Source organism: Mustela erminea, chromosome 6 (assembly GCF_009829155.1).
Source record: "Mustela erminea isolate mMusErm1 chromosome 6, mMusErm1.Pri, whole genome shotgun sequence".
Classification (NCBI taxonomy): Eukaryota; Metazoa; Chordata; class Mammalia; order Carnivora; family Mustelidae; genus Mustela; species Mustela erminea.
Window position 1 is genome coordinate 41783929 of NC_045619.1, and position 19466 is coordinate 41803394.

The 19466-nt window shown below is 39.5% G+C and overlaps 1 protein-coding gene and 1 pseudogene across 7 annotated transcripts in view; one reads left to right on the plus strand and one right to left on the minus strand.

Moving 5' to 3' along the window:
• Window positions 1-2683: 2683 nt before the first annotated feature.
• On the minus strand, window positions 2684-12641 carry LOC116593108 (annotated as a pseudogene).
• A 113-nt stretch (window positions 12642-12754) lies between these two features.
• Window positions 12755-19466, plus strand: part of OSBPL8 (oxysterol binding protein like 8) — a 156179-nt gene continuing 149467 nt past the window's right edge. For all 7 annotated transcript variants that reach the window (XM_032346942.1, XM_032346944.1, XM_032346946.1 and 4 more), the window contains exon 1: window positions 12755-13176. The gene's annotated coding sequence lies outside the window, so the exon portion shown is untranslated. The remainder of the gene's footprint in view (window positions 13177-19466) is intronic.

The following is a 19466-nucleotide window of genomic DNA, read 5'->3' on the forward strand; positions in this document are numbered from 1 at the left end:
AATTGAATAACATGAAAGATACTATACAAAATATACTAAATTACCTATAATTATTCTAGCTCAAAAGTTTAACTTGAATCTACCAAATCTTTACATCTAATATCTCTCAAATATTTCAAAAGGTCATTTTTATATCTATTGACTATTATAAACCAGGTGTTCTGGATTGTTAAGTAACGTTGCAAGAGCAGGAGAATAAGGAGACGTATGCATTACTGCATTGCATTGTGCTTAGAGATAAATTTTGTTTTACTATGATTCATTGTACTTAAGAAATAAGTTTGGCAAGAGAGGACTGGCTTAGAGTGTTGACTTCATGTATTGCAACACTCTGAAGTCTGTTTGAAGTCTTATTTGAACAGAAAGTACAACTCTCAAATTGAGTCCATTTCCTGGTTGCCGAAGAAATAGCTTTCATTCTCACATCACATGTGAGACCTGATACTTGAACAGGGGTGTTTGAGATTCTTAAATAAATCTGCTTCCATGGCCTGAGGTTATGCCCATCTATGTATCTTCTATAATTCTCAGAATTAGGCCAGTTGCCACAAAGTTTTGTTATCAATGGAAGGTTGATAGAGTATTGTCTATTTGTAATATTTTTTTCACAACTGAGAAAAGTGAAAATACAGTTAGTAATATTGTATATCATATTCCCCAAAGAGTAATCATAACAGTTAATGTTTCTTGAGTTCTTCCTTATCACAACACTGTAAAATTAAAAAAATTTTTTTTACTCCTCTTTACATATGAGGAAAGTCTTGGTGAGGTCTTACAGCCAGTATATGATGGGGTTAGCATTATTTATCTGATGTTAGAATTGGAGTTCAACCCCACTGCACTATACTACTTCAGTGAGTCAAGTTTATATTGATGAACTTTGTAATATTGATTAAATTTATTTTTTAGAAAGATTTATTTATTTTTAAAGATTTTATTTGTCAGAGCACAAGCAGGGGAAGCAGCAGGTAGATGGAAAGCCCAGCTCTGCGCTGAGCAAGAAGCCCGATGTGGGACTTGATCCCACGACCTTGGAATAATGAAGACAGATGCTTAATCAACTGAGCCAACCAAGTATCCCAAGACTTATTTATTTTAAAGAGAGAAAGAGTGTGTGCATGAGAGAGGGGCAGAAGGAGAGAGAGAATCCTCAAGCAGACTCCCCTCTGAGCACAGAGCCCAATGTGGGGCTTGATCTCAGGACCCTGAGATCATGGCCTGAGTTGAAATCAAGAATCAGCTGCTTAACTAACTGAGCCACTCAGGCACCTCTTTGATTAAATTGATTTCAAGATTTTCTACCAACTTAATAGTAATACTAACTCATAACAGTTTCTGGATTATCACTGCTAACCTAATGGGAACATCTCTGCATAAAATGAAAGCACTTAGTTTTTGTCAAATATTAGCACTGAAGAAATAAAACATTAACAGAATAGTTTCAACTATTTTTTTTCCAGAAAACAGTCAGTGCTAATCAAGCCAAAGCCTAAACTTTCACTTGACTTTTTTTGCTACTTTTTATGAATTTGACAGTTGTGCATTTGGAATGTGTTCAAATTCTATTTGTAGCTGAATCATGTGAATGCCAAGGAGATCAGTACATCTGCTTCTTAGCATCTCTAGAGTAATCTGTATTTGCAGAATGCTTTATATAAATTTGAACATGTTAATGTGCTTAATCAGATTTATTTACCATAGGTCATGAGATATTTGGCCTTTCACAGTGGTTTAATAGAGGTTTGGAGCAAATAATGGATAGCATGAGTTGCTTTTGATTTGAATACTTTTACCAAAAAATAGTCATAGACGTGGGGAACCTGGGTGGCTCAGTCAGCTAAGTCTTCAGCTTAGGTTGTGATCTTGGGATCCTGGGATTGAGCCCTGCATGGGGCTCCCTGCTTGGCAGGGAGTCTGTTTCTCCCTCTCTTTGCTCATGATCTTTCTCTTTCTCTCTCAAATAAATAAAATCTTAAAAAATAGAAATGATAAAGAGGAAATAATTACTATCTTAAGGGTAGAAAATAACAAGTAGTAATTGTAGAGTACATTCCCATGGATTTGACCTACAGATAGAGAAAAGAAAGTGACATAATTTGAACGTGGGTTTTTTTTCCTTTAAAGTAGGGGCCCAATTATACAGTATGTACCTCTAAGAAATGAGACATTTAAAAAAACATAACCACATATTATGCCTAAGATGATTAATAATAATTCCTTGATATCATGTAATATCCACCAAGTATTAATATCTCCCTGATTGTCTCAATAGTGTCTTTTATAAAAGTGATTTGAAACAATCTAAAAGAGGTCCACATACTGCATTCGGTTGATATGTCTGATGAGTCTATTTTTTAAATAAACATTTGTAATTTTATTAAATAAAAATAGAACATCACAACCATGAACACTGTTACAATTAGAGGCCCTCTTGGTTCTCCACAATGATACTGAGCATGTTCACAAGGGGTTTCCATTATTTAGTCTTAGTTTAAACAACCACCTTTATTTATTTATTTAAAGATTTTATTTATTTATTTAACAGAGAGAAACATAGCAGAAAGGGAACACAAGCAGGGGAACAAAGAGAAGGAGAAACAGGCCTCCCTCTGAGCAGGAGCCTAATGCTGGGCTCGATCCCAGGGTCCTGGGATCATGACCTGAGCCAAAGGCAGATGCTTAATGACTACGCCACCCAGGCACCCCTAAAAAACCATCTTTAAAAGAAGGAAAAAACCAGCACACTACCATTTAAGTTGTTTTAATGTTTCCTCACAAATGGTGAAAAATACGACAGTACAGACAAGGAATAATCATAATGTTGTGGCCAACATTATAAATATGGAATTATAAATTTAAAACATGTTATGGTTTAAAAATATATCTGTAGTCAGTGAAGCTCTTCAGGGTCTCTGCATCTAGTAGGTTTGGTCTCTGTGTTCCTGATGGTGCTCACCTTTATCATTTTTCCAGGTCTTTCACCCCCACGTCATCTTCTTCCCATCTGTTCCATCAAAGGTCCAGGGGACCCATTAGAGTCACCCCATCTTCCTTCACCAATGTCACCTCTGTCCATGCCACAGCCACCAGAAAGCCACCTCTTTCTCCACCATGACCATTTCTGAACATCCCACCCTGACCACCATAGCTCATGAGGCCACTTCTTCCTCCCTGCCTGCCACCAGGGCTGCCTCTGCCACAGTCACCACGCAGTGGTGGGAAGGGTAGTGGAAGGAAGCCTTCAGGCTCTAGGACCTTAGAATGGTTCATTCTGTTCTCCAGGCAAAGTTCTGGGTTTCCATACCCTGGATTGGGACACTGCCAGTCTCCAGCTCTGTGCTGGATGTTTCCTCCTCCAGATGGGTTCCCTTGGAAACTCTGGGACCCTCTTGGGGGAAAGCTACTTCTGTCTCCTCCTCGGTCTCTCATGTGACCCATGGGACCCCCAGGCCCTCGTGGACCATCTGGACCTCCACAGAGTGACTTTGGCATCCTTCTGCCCTCACGGGGAGGCATACTACCAGGAATGCTGTTCATCGGAGGCTGCTTCTTAGCAAGAGAAACCTTAAGTTTGCTCCCTTGAAAATCTTTCCCATCAAACCACTCCATGGCAACCTTAACAGCTGGTGGGTCTTCATAGGACACTGTAGCACCACCTTTGGGCTTTCCTGTTTCCTTGTCCATGTAGATATGGATCATGGGTTGTCTAGTTCTCTTGTTTATCTTAACAACTTCACACTGCTTAATGAAGTCTGCCAGATCACCTAGAATCGCATTGTCATTTAATCTTAAATTGCACATTGCCAGAGTCTTCATCTAGAGCCACAGGTGGGCCTAGATCAAGATCTGGTCCTTTTGACCATGAAGCCACCTTGCTCTCCAGCACCCATTGCTCTGCATCTTCCTCCCTGCCCATTTCTGCTCATGTTCCCACTGATCAAATACCCCTCTTTCACTGCCCCAGTTATCGGGCCCACTCATGTTCCATTCTCTCCTGTCTGGAAAGTCCTCCAGACTCCTGGAACTCCATAAACACCCATGCTACTGGGGTGGTCCTGTTGGAATGAACTCTGCTGCCTGTAGCTGCCGCTCTGTTGGCTATATTGACTTGGGGAGTCTGGCTTTAGGATCAAGTTTGGCAGGGATAACTAGTGGACAGCTGCTGCCCATAGCGGCTTTGTTGACCATAGCTACTCTGCTGTCCACAGCTGGTGGGCTGCCCATAGGTGTTCTGCTGAGAGTAACTATTCTGATCATACCTAGCTAGCTGTGCAGAGGAATAGCTGGTAGGAGAAGATGGTGGTGCTGACTGGCTGCATGGGGTAGCTCCTAGGTACCTGGGGTAACTATAGTTATTCTGTCCATATCATAGTCTGGGCTCATTGTAACCTCTTGTGCTAAACTGAGATTGACTAGTCTCAGCAGATTGTTACCATCCTGTGGTTTTACAGGTTCAGTGGCTGTTGGCTGCTGCCTGTAGACTGGGTAAGCAGGCTGAGTGCCATATGCAGACTGAGGTGCACAGAAGGCCTGGATGGTAGTGACGATAGCAGTGGGTATCATAAACACCAGTGCCATACAGTGCAGACTGTATGCCTGGGAGGCAGCTGGAGTAGTGTAACGAGGAGGAGGCTGTTCCATAAGAAGTTGCATAGGTGGTCTGCCCATAGGTTGCAGTGATCTGAGCTTGGGTAAAGCTGACATCTGTGGGTTGTCTACAGGTTCCGTAACTTTGCTGCCCATATGCCTGGGTGGTCTGTGCATATCCTTGAGTGGGCTGCAGCTTGACTATACATGCTGTAATCCGTAGACACCATTTTCTCTCCTTCCTTCTCATTGATGAATCTACTTTAATAATAATAGTGCCCCTTATTTCCTTGCCTTTATTTATTGCATGAAGGTAATTTTCTTCTAGTATTTTCCATGTTCTTAGTTTATAGCAATGTATTCATAGGGTGTACTGTTTTTCTAAAAATTTCAGAAAGGGAGGCTGGGAGGCAAACAATGTTAGATCCAAGACACTTGGCTGACAGCAAAAGAAAGTTAAAGACCACAAGGGGCAAAGTGTTTGGCCATCTCTGGAAAGGAGCTGATATTTAAAAATAAAATAAAAAATAGATGTATCCTAACTCCATTCCGTTGCAGGAGGGTGTTATAGGCATTAGGGATAAAAGGAAACAGCTGAGGAATGGGATTGGGAATCTGGTCTCAGCTGTCTGTGCATATAATACCAGTAAGTTAGGCTCCCATAGGAACTGACTGAGAACAACTATGGGAAAATATCAACAGGGCCTAGAACCAAGGGATGAACTGGACATGAATGCTTTGGACAAACATTACTGGAATATAAGGAAGGTGCCTTCTTTCTTCACCTTGTCATCTCTGGGCACCAGTGTTCTGGAAGAATAAGAAAGATAATAAATAATTAGTAGGAGATTTGACAAAAGTCATTTAGGTAGCTCCTGTCCTTGTTGGGAGAGGTGGGTAGATGGCTACTACCTGATAATGTTGTACATATGGCACCTTTATTACTAGGAGAGAAGAGCACAAATGGCAGTTTTGAAACACTGTAGAGTGAGGCCTCTTGCTAGCTTCCCATTCATTTCAGAAAAGAGGTGAAGTAAACTACAGATACTTAAATAATTTTTTTGTAAATAGGATGAGCCTTGGACACAGTAAAAACCAGTAACTTATTAAGTTGAAAGAATTAATATACAGTCTGGTTTATATGAATTACTTGTGAACTATCAGAAAGTTTATGGATGTATAAACACAGGTATGAGAAAGCTAACCAGAATAATCTATTCTAACAATTTATAATCTCTTATATGTTAAAAAATATGAAGTAATGAAAGTCATTTGGACATTGTGCAGTGAAATTATGATTTGGTTTTCTCAGGAAAGTATTATAAAAGTAAATATGTTTCTTTTTTTTTTAAGATTTTATTTATTTATTTATTTGACAGAGAGAAATCACAAGTAGATGGAGAGGCAGGCAGAGAGAGGGAGAGGGAAGCAGACTCCCTGCTGAGCAGAGAGCCCGATGCGGGACTCGATCCCAGGAACCTGAGATCATGACCTGAGCCGAAGGCAGCGGCTTAACCCACTGAGCCACCCAGGCGCCCTAAATGTAAATATGTTTCTAATAATCTTATGTGGCTGAGGAAAAGAAAGAGTAAAGCTTTGGTTAAAAAAAAATGAGGATATAATTTCTTTGCATTGTAGTTACCACAACTTCAGAAATTTAAGGAATTATGTGTCCTATGCTTTACATGTTTACATAACTATGATAAATAGCTTTTTATACACTCTCTTGAAGTTGAAATGAAGAACATATTTACAACTGGGAATATGTAGGCTAGGTAGATATCAGAAAGAAATGGGTTCTTCTTCCTTTATAAAAATTTATTTGGAGTTCAGGATGCCCTCTGAGCTTAATTAAAACTCAGGAGTCAATCTTTAAATCCTGAGCATAGATTTCTAACTATATCCAGAGATGGTGTTAAAAAGTCATAGCATGCACATTGAAAAGGCAATGTGGGTGGAAAGAGTAGGCAGAGCTTTTCAATAAGAGTTAATTGTTCTTAACCTGTGAATACATAATTATATAATTTGTTATGATGAACTTTCATTTTTAGACTTCTATGGTGGGACTCATTAATGCTTCATAGTTATTTGAAAAATAGTATGTAATTCTGTTTTTTATTACTCTAAATCATGATCTCCTAAATATGTGTTAATTTCTTAATCTGATTATTAATAAATCATCCTCACTGGTACATTAGGCAAATTTGAAATAAAAATGTCATGAAGAAAAATATTTAAAATGCTACATCAGGAGAGTTATTTAAAAAGAGAATACCACTAAAACATTAACATAGTCTTAGCTAAATGGACCAGAAAAGAGGAAAAAAAATGGAAATGTTTAGTATTTTTGCTTTTAAGGGCATATACCAGATGAAAATAATACAAATGGATAAAATACTTGGTCTGATGAGGTCTGTTTAATAGTAGGTGTAAAGTAAGAATCTGATTGGATTTATTCTGATGCTAGGAATATGATTGATTGCTATTTTTTCTTTTAAAAATATTATTAAATATTTTTAACAATTCTGTTTTGTGTAGTCAATGGTTTTTAGATTCATGCAAATATTTAACACTTTCAGTGCTGTTCCTTTAGTCTTAACTGTCAGACCTTTTAATCGGGATGATTTCATTTTTTTCTGTAGAAAGAAATTTCTTTAGACTTTCTATTAGTGAGAATCAATATTAGCAGCAAACTGTTTTTGCTTGCCTGGAAAAATGCCTTCATTTTGGCTTCATTCTTAAAGATCTCTTCAGTGGGCATTGAATTCTAGGCTGACAGTCATTTTCCTAGCCCACTGAAGACATTTTTTCACTGTCTTCTGATTCTCTTGAGGAAAGCCAATTACCAGATATTTTGAGGATAATCTATTTTTTTTTTATCTTCTACTTTTAAGGTTTTCTTTTTTTGTTTCTGGTGTTTTACAGTTTTACTATCATATATATAAGTGTAGATTTATTATTCTTTAACTTATTGGGGATTTCCTAAGTCTGTGGGTTAGAGTCTTTCTTTCATCAGTTCTGGGAAGTTTTCAACCATTATCTTAACAGGTACTGCTTTGCCATATTTTCTCTTTCCTATTTCCTATTCTTTTGGAGTACTGATTTATTTCAGACTTTCTCACAATGTCTTCCATGTCACTTAAAGTCTCTTTAGCATTTTTCATTTATTTTTCTTTTTTCTATTACATTTGGCCAATTTCTTCATCTCTATCTCCCAGTTCACTAAATTTTACTTCTGCTATGTCAAATAGACTATTAAACATGTCTACTGAGTTTTAAATTTTAATAATTTATATATTTTAATTTTTAAAATTCTATTTTACCAAAAAACACCTTTAGTTATTCTTTGTACTCTCTTGTTCTCTGTACATATTTTCAAGGTTGTCTTTTATTTGTATTTTATATAGTTATTTTACAGTCTATGTGTAATTTCAGTATCTAAAGCCCTTTTGAATATGTTTTTGCTATCTATGTTCACTGTTTCTTACCAATGGGGTCTCATTTTCTTCTGTGCTTGTTATTTTTTAAAATGTGAGCTGCTCGGGGTGCCTGGATGGCTTAGTTGGTTAAGCACCCAACTCTTGGCTTCAGCTCAAGTCACGATCTCAGGGTCCTAGGATCGAGACCCGCATCGATACGTAAATATTTTGTAAGCAAATATTCAGATATTATAAATAGACTACTTTTTTTTTTTTAAGGTCAAGCAAAGCTTTATTTCGCACCGAGCATCAGGAATCAGACCTACCGCTAAGCAGGGTCGGGCCTGGTTAGTACTTGGATGGGAGGAATCAGACCTACCGTCAAACAGAACGGTGGGGGCCGCCCCTACAGAGAGGACGACCCCTCCCTGCTTTCCAGACTAACCTTTATAGAGGAAAGGCCATGCGGTGGGGCCTGGCCACACACAGGTGGCCAATGAGATTGTAACAAACACAGGAAACTCCACAGTGATGCTAGGCAACCAATTGAATTACAATTTACCCTAGTAGACATTTGAACCAACCCATCACCTAGTTCAGAATTGGTGCCCAAAATGTGCCCAAAGGGCGGGGCCCATACTCCTTGGCAGCTAGGAGACAGTATGCGCCCCCACTGATTGAATACCTCCACCTGGCCTGACCCATAGACTACTTTTTTTTTTTTTTTTTAAGATTTTATTTATTTATTTGTCAGAGAGAGAGAGAGTGAGAGCGAGCACAGGCAGACAGAGTGGAAGGCAGAGGCAGAGGGAGAAGCAGGCTCCATGCGGAGCAAGGAGCCCGATGTGGGACTCGATCCCAGGACGCTGGGATCATGACCTGAGCCGAAGGCAGCTACTTAACCAACTGAGCCACCCAGGCGTCCCCATAGACTACTTTTTAATATAAATTTTTAGTTGGGTGCTTACCAAATATCTAGGTGACTATTTTGTAAGTGTCTATTACTTTATTTTACTAAATAGAAGAGTAATATTGTTCTATAGTACATTTAGCCTTTGAACCACTAATCTGTTAGTTTACATGTACTTAACCTGATTTGTGAGATTATACTACATAATAAATTCAAAATCTCTGTAATAAATATTTATTATTTATTCTTATTTCATATTAGTAGCAGCAAGTCAGCTGCTACTGTATTGCTCCAGGGTAAAAGTAAATTGCAGGTCTGCTCTGTGTATTCTCTCATTCTGATAGCCTATTTGAAAAATGCCTTTCTCATAGCAGGCAGCATGAGACTGAGAGATTGACCTGAATGTTGCACTAAAATTTAAAGTAGTTAGCATGTATTACATCTGTTTATAAACCACTGGCTAGATCAAGTTACAGGGCCAAGGGTAATAATATAATCTACCACAATCTTATTGTGTTCAATACCTTATTCATGTTTAAGGTTACTCTTAATCTTCTTTGAGAAAATGAGCATTTTAATAGAAAATCCTCAGCAGCAATTTTTGGCAACACAGATGTCTAAATGGAAAGGCTAAAGGTAACCTCTCATTTTAGGTCAGGGTTCATACATATTCTGTGGGAAAAATTATCATGCCTGTCAGTGCTTTAACTGATTTGGAAAAAGAACTTCTCATTCTCAGAAATGTATAATTAATTAAACACTGGGCAATAAGAGATCAATTCTCATTGGAGTTAAAATTGGGTAGTTATAATAAAAGTGGATAGTTTTAATAAAAAGTTTTGTTCAAAAATGTTATTCTTTTTTCAAATATTTTATTTATTTATTTGACAGGCAGAGATCACACATAGGCAGAGAGGCAGGCAGAGAGAAAGAGGTGGAAGCAGGCTCCCTGCTGAGCAGAGATCCTGATGATGCGATGCGGGGCTTGATGTGGGGCTTGATCCCAGGATCCTAGGATCATGACCTGAGCCGAAGGCAGAGGCTTTAACCCACTGAGCCACCCAGGCTCCCCTCAAAAATGTTATTCTTAAAAATTATTTTAAGAGTAGAAAACTTGTAGGGTATCTCAACATAGCAAATGAGTTACAGGGTATTTCTCAATTATAGTGCAGAATCACATATTACAGTTTCTGTTTATGTTGTGATTATATCACAAATGCTAGATTGAATGATCATTTTCTGCAATCATAGAATATTAGATTTGAAAGGATCTGAAAAGTATGTCTTTCTGAATTTGAATATATTGATACATCATTTTGTTGCAATCAGTTGTGAGGTATGTCAAAATCATCATTCATGGCAAGCAATTATTATTAGCAAGTTAAATACAGACAACTGCAAAAGATATACTTACATTTGTTGTTCCATATCTTTAGTTTCATGAACTTGCATTCTGATTTTTTTTTTTTTAGTGTGGTTGATAGGAGTTATAACTAGTCTGACAAGAATTTGCACTGTCCTGAGTATACAATGGCTATTTGTTTCAAATGTGACTATCATCACTGAAAAAAAAAAAAGGTTGAATAGCATTGGTTAAACAGCATATAGTCCAACTTCCTACTTTTATCAGAATTTGAAATGCAGAGAGTAATTCATCTAGCCAAACGTCTAACTAGCAAAGTCTATAACCTAGGCCACCTTGCTTCCAGAAGGGTGCTTCCTTTTTCAGGAAAAGGTCATTTATTTTCCACTTCCTGTGTAAGAAATTTGGGCCTGAGGCAGGAGAGGACTGTCAAGGTAATTTGCCTTCTCTTTCTTTCTTTCTTTTTTTTTTTTAATGATTTTATTTATTTATTTGACAAACAGAGATCACAAGTAGGCAGAGAGGCAGGCAGCAAGAGAGAGAGAGAGAGAGAGAGAGAGAGAGAGAGAGAAGCAGGCTCCCTGCTGAGCAGAGAGCCTGATGTGGGACTTGATCCCAGGATCCTGAGATCATGACCTGAGCCAAAGGCAGCAGTTTAACCCACTGAGCCACCCAGGCACCCTGCCTTCTCTTTCTAATCTTTAGTTTTAGTTCCCAAAGTAAAGGAAAAGTACCAGAGAGACAGAGCCCAGAGTGTATATTTTGTGTGTTATTTGTGCTCTAAGAACATTCTTTTTCAAATCTATTTGACTGCAACTCACAATAAGAAACAATTTAAATCATAACATAGGACACACTCTTATCCCTCCCCACAAATGAAACAAAAATTTCACAAAGCAATTTCTTGTCCACACTAAGTATGTAGTCTGGTCTTTATATTCTCTTCCATTCTAGCTTATTTTATTAAAAAATAAAATTAATTTTTGAGTCTGTATAAAAAATACTTCTCCAGAAAATAGGAGACAGGTTTCAATTTACTGACAAACTCCAAAGTTACTTGCTTTGCTGAAAGTGTCCTTCACAGAATAATAAATGTCTCTCATATTTATTGGAACTACAATTATCTCAAGAGTTCAGAACAGAACCTGTAGAATCTTTTCTTCATTCTACAGAATGAAGAACACCAGCTCATTACCACTCTCACAGATTCTAAGACTCATTGTTTTTCACATTTTAACAATCTCTGAACTCAGGATGTGTCCTAAAAATATCAGTGGCATGGCATAGTTTAATTGGCAGTGTTTTTCTATCTTGAGTAACACGAACTAATGGTGAGTCTTAAAGTCTGTTTCTTAGTGTATCCATAAAATACATTAATCATAACGATTTAAACAGGCCAAACTCTATTGCTTATTCATTTCAAAGTATCCAGCTGATCAGAAAGCTTTTTGATGTCATATTAAGAAAATGTAATGAGGGCGTAAGACTTTTTGCTTAAGCAAAAAACCCTTAGTTCTGGGCCAAAAGTAAAAATGACTTGCAAACGGAGAAAGCTTTCTCACGTGCTTTCATTGTTCCCAGGGTTTGATTATGATCTTTTGCTTTTCTACCCCCCTCATTTCTGTATTGTTGCTTCTCCTCCGGTGTCCAGCATACTCTTCTCTCCTCCTCACCAGGGTTGAGGGCTGGGGGAGAGAGGTCCTTGGACCATGGTGTTTAAAAGGGAGGCAAAAGGTATGACCAAAAGTTAAGGTACTTGGGGGACGGGGAGGATTAGTCTTTATTTTAAAAATGGAACAAATTGCCCAAATCCTGCGTATCTGCTTAAACTGCCACCAACCTAACACAGTGTAAGACTTAATGACTGCGAAACTGGCACGAAGGATGCTGAACCTGATGAGGAACAAAAATAAGTTTGCTAGGCTATTTTCATCCCAGCATGACTGAAACGCACCATCCTTCCCTCAAAAATAAAAACCTCTAATGAGGAAAACAGTGCCACAAATTAACGTGTTACTAGAAATCGGAAGAATTAGTTACTGCTTTTTCACCCAGACACCACGATGCCTTCTTTTTTCCTTTGTCTGGCTAAAACTTCAGCCAAGCCAGGGCTGAGGAGGCGGGCGTCACCCTCACGCCTCCGAGTGGGCGTGGGGTCCTAAGCCCTCACCAGGGACCTGCACTGTGCAGTCTCCTCAGATTAGACAGGGCCCTGTAAAACCGGTCCACAAGGCCCCGCCTCGGCAGGTTACAGGCGTGGGGCGGAAGGCGGTGGTCTGGCATTCCGAAGCCTCCTTCGGGTACGCGGAGGCAATTCGGCGGCGATAAGACTCTGGCAGAACAAGGTGTTGACAGTTGCTCCCGCGCGACTCACCGCCTAGCCCGCAGGAGAGGCGTCTCTGCGGCCGCCTCCGCACCCTGTCACGTGACGGGAAGGGGGGTGGTGGCTGGAGCGCGCGAGCTGGGGGGCGGGGCCTGGAAGGGGAGGGCGCTCGGATGTGAAGTATCTCGGAGGCTCCAGGTTCCCAGAGAGGCGGCGACGCGGCCGATGACAACATTAGGCCGCGACGAGCTCCGGGCCGGGCTGTGGTGGGAGCGGTAGCCCGAGCGGCTGTGGCGTTAGGTTTTACCGCGCCAAAAGCCGCAGCGAGAATCGGGCAGACGAGGGGAAGGTGGAGCCCGCCCTGGCCAGAGGACCGCGGACCGGGAGTTCCCGCCCCGCTCTCGTGCACAGCCGGCAGCGTCTCCGCGGCAGCGAGCCAGCGCCCTCGGTCTGGGCTCGCGCCCTAGCTCCTGCCGGCTACAGCAGCCGAGAGAAGTTGGGGTCCGCCCGGGCGCGTGCAGGGCCCCGGAGGAACCGGCCCTCTGCTGCCAGCCTCTCCGGGGGCTCCGCACCGGTGAGTGTCACGCCGGTCGCTGAGTCGGGGGCCGACGGGTCTGCACCCTCCTGGGCGACTGCACCCCCTTATCCCCACGTTCTGAGCTCGGCTCGGCGGGGGCTCCCCGCGCCGGAGAGTTCCTCTTCGGCTTCTTTGTCCCTATTTGGAGTGGGGGATTCCAAAGGCCGGCGGGGGTGGAGTGTTTTGGGGCCCACAGTACGTGCGTGTGCAAACCTTACAAAGCCACGTCAGGGGCCGGGGGTGGTGAGAGCATTTTGACCACCCTGAGTGCCTCCTCCCGAAGTTTGGGCGGACAGCGGGGTCTCGCCGGAAGCCCCCGCGCGGGGGAGAGCTGGTGCTTTGTCACTTGGCGCGGTTAAGGCGAGGCTTCGGTTTTCCTGTGACAGCCTCAGAGGAGGCTGTGCCGCGCACCGCAACCGCACCCGCCCATACTGAGCCGAGTGACACGGTGTCGTTCCTCTGAACTCAGTTCCTGTGGCCGACTTGTAACGTAGGAGGAAGACGAAGCCTTAGTTGTACTTTTAAATGTAATGTTTGTTTCTAAGTCCTTTCTCAAGAGTGGACTCAGGTTCTTAGGAGCTTCACGTGGAGCACGCTTCTGGTTCATTGAGCCGCCCACTCGAGACCAGCTGAGTGAAGCAACAGTATGTGCAGATCTTCCATTCACAAAAGTCATATAACACTCTTCTTTATGAGAGACATCTGCTTTAGGGAACTTGCCTAATTTCATTTTATCTAAATATTGTCTGAAATGATAGATAACTTGGACTCCTCAAACAGATGGGAAAACTTATCTGATGATATTATAAACATATTTGTGTTAAATAATTTAATGAAGTTTTTGCCTTTCTAATGCTAGAGGACTTTGAGTGACTTCTGATTAGTATGAGAATGCTATAGTGGGGTTATTAGTTTTTATTAACTTCCCTTGAAACTTAGCCTCAAATTAGTGCCACTTTAGGTCTTTTCAGATAATCATTTAAAAGGTGTTTTTTTTTTTTTTTTTTTTTTTTTTTTTTTTTTGCCTCTTAGGATTTCAAGGAAAATAAGGATTGTAGAGGAACGTGGATGAATTGCTTGTTAGATTTTCTCCATTCCATCAGCTGTTGTCTGCAGTTGATCATGTTAAGAGACTGTGGTCAATTTTTATGCTTGCTAGAAACCTGTTTTACAGTGGAATTATGATCATGCTAATTTTATAAAACAGGTTGGGAAAGGGAGAGTAAGGGTATGATTTGTCCTTTATAGAAAGTACAGCTAATTTCAAGTGTTTGTTGCCCCTTTTTTGATACCAACTATGTATGGAATGACTATAATATGCCTGTTCAAAGTACTGGGAAAGGGAATAGATGAAACATAAGAACTACCTTTTAGGTCTTTAATTATGGAGATTAGGTTGTTGCGGTCAAATTCCATGTAGACTGTTTGAGCCACAATACATTGTACACAGCTGCTTAGAACTGGTTGTTTAATTAAAAAAGGGTCATGGTTTATTTCTTTCTTGTTGAATATTAATATGCTATCTGTGATCTGGAAAAGGTGCTGTCCTTTTTCAGTTAGAGTACTATTACATTTTCAAGGCAGTCAAATATGGTTTTTACAGCAGCACATTTATGGCACTTATAAATTTGGCAAGATCTAGTTTCTTGGTTCATTTTTTAATTGAAAACCTTATACTCTGGGGATAAATAAATTACAATTCTGTGTAATGAAGTTATATTTTAGTTTTGACTTAAGAAAAAAATGATAACATTATGGTTTTATTAAATTTTCATTACAAAAGGAGCTGTCTTGTTAAAAGACAAATTGCAGAATTTCTTTAGTGAGTACTGTTAGTACATTTAAACTTGTTTTGGTTTATAAATAATCCTTCAAGAGCAGGTTACTTGGAACATGAGTGACAGAGTAAGGGAGGATACTTAGACACAGTTTTCCGATTTTGTGGAAAATTCTTATGCTAATAGCAATACCTGAAGTGTTACGTTTGAATATTTATAATATTCAAAGCTGAATGCATTTATAGCAGTGATCTTGGAGCATCAGGGGATTCAAAAGTAGAAGGCATATGTCTTACCTTATTTTTTTGAATATGATGTACATGTAATCCATAAATATAACATGAATTAAAAAGTCTCTGAGTACTGCATTAAAGTGGCTGGGTGCAAGGAGATTGGTGGAGATGCTCTATTGGAGCAGTTGTGGCTATAGTATCATTTTCTTGTGGATGGGACTCAGGAAGGGATGTCTGGACTAATGTGTAGATGTAGATTTACATTCCTATGTTGGAATCCCTTGAAAGATTTTAGATCTATCCTTCTTTCTACCTTGGTTCCTCACTCCCTCATATTTCTTTGAAGGCATTAACTTGAAGGTCTCATCTGAAAGTTGTGATAGTAGGAATTTTTCCTCCCAGAAAAATGTTACCAAGTACGCAAGCGAGAAAGGTTTCTTCAGAGACCTTGTAAGGAAGGAATCCTTGTTGTAGAACAACATACTCTTCTACCCTATCTTATTTTTACCTTTTTAAAAGATGCAAACAATGTAAATCATCTGTGATAGCAAGTACCTGTCTTATTTGTTCACCATTAGTTCTTCAAATACTTAACAGTTACTGAATGAAAAAAATGTAGTTCCAAATATACGGCAGGAGAACAGAGGAGTGTGTGATAATGTAGTCCAGAATAGATACAAGGAGTGAGATGGTAAGGAAGGATGTTGGATTGAGAGGAAGAGAACAGGTCATAATTGGGAAGCTCTTTTAGGGGAAGTAATTCTTGAGTTAGGTTTTGGTTAAAGCTGTGTATCTGAAGATAAGCAGGTGTTTTAAGGGGGTAGACAGTATGAACAAAGCATTTACAATGGACTGGGTAATCATGTGGGATTAATAAGCACAATGAGGTTTTTTGGGGGTTATATTATGAATAATTTTTTTCCCCTTTGATGGTGACATTATGAATAATTTTTCTTCTCCCCTTACAACTGTTGCCTCTCCCAGATGAAGAGATTAGTATACTTCATAAGAACTAAGATTAGAGTACTTGAATTGTGGAAGTGACAGTGGTATAGTGAAAGCAAGAGCATTGAACTGGGGTGTCAGAAAATTTGAATTAGATTTTTGATTAAATCTTACACAAGCAAGTGTAGGCAAATCTCTGGGCCTTAGTTTCCTCATTTGTAAAAGGACAATAATCCTTACTCTGTATGGTTGTTGGGAGAATAAAGCTACATCATGTATATGGAGGGGATCTAACACATAGAAGGACTTCATGTTAAATTGTTTGAAATAGATCTTTGTCAGGGGTGCCAGGGTGTCTCAGTCAGTTGAGCATCTGACTCTTGATTTTGGCTCAGGTCATGATCTCAGGGTTGTGCCCCATGTCAGGCTCCACTGGTCATGGAGCCTGCTTGGGATTCTCTTCTCTCTCCCTCTTTCGCTCCCCACCATGCTTGCTTGCTCTCACTCTCTCTCGGGGGGGGGGGGGGGTGGAGAAAACCTTCAGATTATTAAAAAATATGTTGGTGTATTTATCATGAACTCTAATATCTACTTGACCTTTGAGTTGACCCTTTAAATTACCTTTACATTTTTGAGTATTAAAATTTTAGATGCTTAGTTTTCTTTCAGTGAAGCATAATGTTTTCTGATAGAAATGAAGCCTAACTTTTTTACTTTAATGTTACCACAGAAACGCTAGAGGCCTCAGATTTTTAAAGCTTTAAGTAAGGGATGTGTATGGCTGAAAATCTGAGCTTTTAGGCATTTCTTCCCTAGAGAATTTGTTTTTGAAGAAATATCCCATGCCTATCTATCTATCGTGCCATCTATTCATTGTTGTGAAGAAACGGGATTTTCCTGCTATTAAGTTAAAAAAAAAATTACCAGAAGTATCCTTTATGTGTTTTTAGTGATTTGAGTGACTGTAAACCATGAAGGATCTCTGCCTGCTGTGCTTTATTTTAGAATTCAATATTTTTTGATGAGGCTAATGGACTTCTGCCTCATTTCTTATCTAAGCTTTTTGGTCTGGTAGCTGTTTTTTTATAAATCTCAACATTTCATTATATTTTGTGAACTCTTCATATGTTTATAATCCACAGAGCAATCTATCTTGTGTATAATATTTGCAAGGAAATTATTTTAAAAACTAAAGATCTTGGGTCTTAAAATGAAAAACCATTTACCCATCACCTTCCGTGTTCACAAAAGACTGAAAAAAAGAGCAAATGGTTTTGAGCTTGAAGACTCTTCTCCGATGAAAAGGAGAAACTTTTTGATTTAGGGTTGTTAACATGATAGATTCAGAAGGAGATTGTTATAGCTCCTGAAGGTGTCTTAGTAGGCATAGTTGGTATTACTACTACTAATAATAATAAATAATATGTGTTGATTACTATGTACCAGTTACAAGTTTAGAAGTATTTGCTATGTTATCACATTTAATCCTCACGATGAGCACCTCCCCCTCCCTATCAGATTATTTTTTTTTTTCCTTTTTTAAACCTCAGGCACTGAGAGATTAAGTGGTAGATAGTGGAACCTGGATTTGGACTAAACCAAAGTCTCAGGGAAGCTAAGTGGCAGGTTGTTGAGCCTACCAAAAGGATTTGAATTAGAAGTTTAACCTGAGCTTTGATTCAAGAGCCTGTCCTCTTAATCACCACATTATACTGCCTTGTAAAGTTTATTTGCAGTTGCCCCTTATGACAGGTCTTGACCTTCATGTCTATTATCAACTGTATGATTTGAAATGAAAATACATTTTGTAATAAGATGCTGTATAGCCTCGATTTTTAAAAATTTCACACATGTTTGACATCCTATTTTGTAAATCTTGGAAATATTTATACTAAAGCAAAAAATTATTTGTTGTTCATTCAGCTGCCAGTTTCTCACCAGGAAATTCCAAACTAAACTAGAAATATAAGAATATAGTAGATATGGTATTTTAAGGTGACTTGTTAAAAATTTTAAAATTCATACTTTCAGGGTGCCTCACTGGCTCAGTGGGTTAAAGCCTCTGCCTTCGGTTCAGGTCACGGTCCTAGGGTCCTGGGATCAAGCCCTGGATCAGGCTCTCTGCTCAGCGGGGAGCCTGCTTCCCTTCCCCTCTCTGCCTGCCTCTCTGCTTGTGATCTCTGTCTGTCAAGTAAATAAATAAAATCCTTTAAAATTCATACTTTCTAAGAGTAAGACTGATACATAGACATGGTATGGATAGGTTTTATGTAGAGATATTTGAGGGTGACAGATCTGTGTAATTGAAATCTATTGAAATTTCCAAATGAAATTTCCATTAAAGTAACTTGTTTTTTGGCTGTCAGATGCCACATATTAGCAGGATTAGTTTATCAGATTACATAGTTTCTTACAAAGAATTCTTGACTCTGGCTCCTATGGAAATTATGCAGTCTGGTATATAAGTTTTGATGGGGTGGGAGTATGGTAGATCTGGGTAGAAATGTGTCTACTCTAAGTAACATTATTACTGAGTAGGAGTAAGGAGGTGGAATGCCTTGGACATGAGGGCATGGGTACACTTTTACAGTACAGAATGGGATTAGGGAATTCTGAAGACTAGCTTTGCTTACTGTTTAATTTTGCCTATTGTTTGGACTATAATATTTAAAGTCAGCAATCCAGAAGTAAAGAAAAATAGTGCTGTGCATCATAGTGGGAAATTTGTAATAGTTCTTAGACTGCTTTGCAAGATGTGAATGCTTTATGAATGATCCTGGAAGGACTCTCTTACTACCTATTATTTTAAGAAATCTAAAGAGACAAAATAACACAAGCTTTAGAGCCAGATTGCTTAAGTTCACAGCCTTTACAGCCACTTACTACCTTATTGCCCAGTACCTGATCTGGCACTGACCTACTGTGCTGATAGTGGAAGAAGATGGTGTATTGAGGCAGCGTAAGGCCCAGAGTTGCACCCTATGAGTTTTCAGTGGTTCTTAGATGGTATGAAAGACATCTAGAAGTTTTCAGAAAATCCTAGTGAAAGAAATAGAAGTTAACAGTGGGAGCCAACAAGCTTGTTATTAGATTACTACTGTGAAGGGAGAGACCATGCAGTAATGATTGAGGGTAGGGGGAGGGCCACTGCCAGTTTGATGCAATGCCCACCAAAATTTGTGTTTTCTCTTGTTCCAGTACAGTGAACACAGGGAAGTGGTTACTCAGCCAGGCATGCATTTCTGTCATTTTGTCCTCTTTCCTTGTCATCCCTCTCTGCATCTAGGTAGAGCCATGTATGTGACTGATTTTTACTAGTGGAATGTGAATA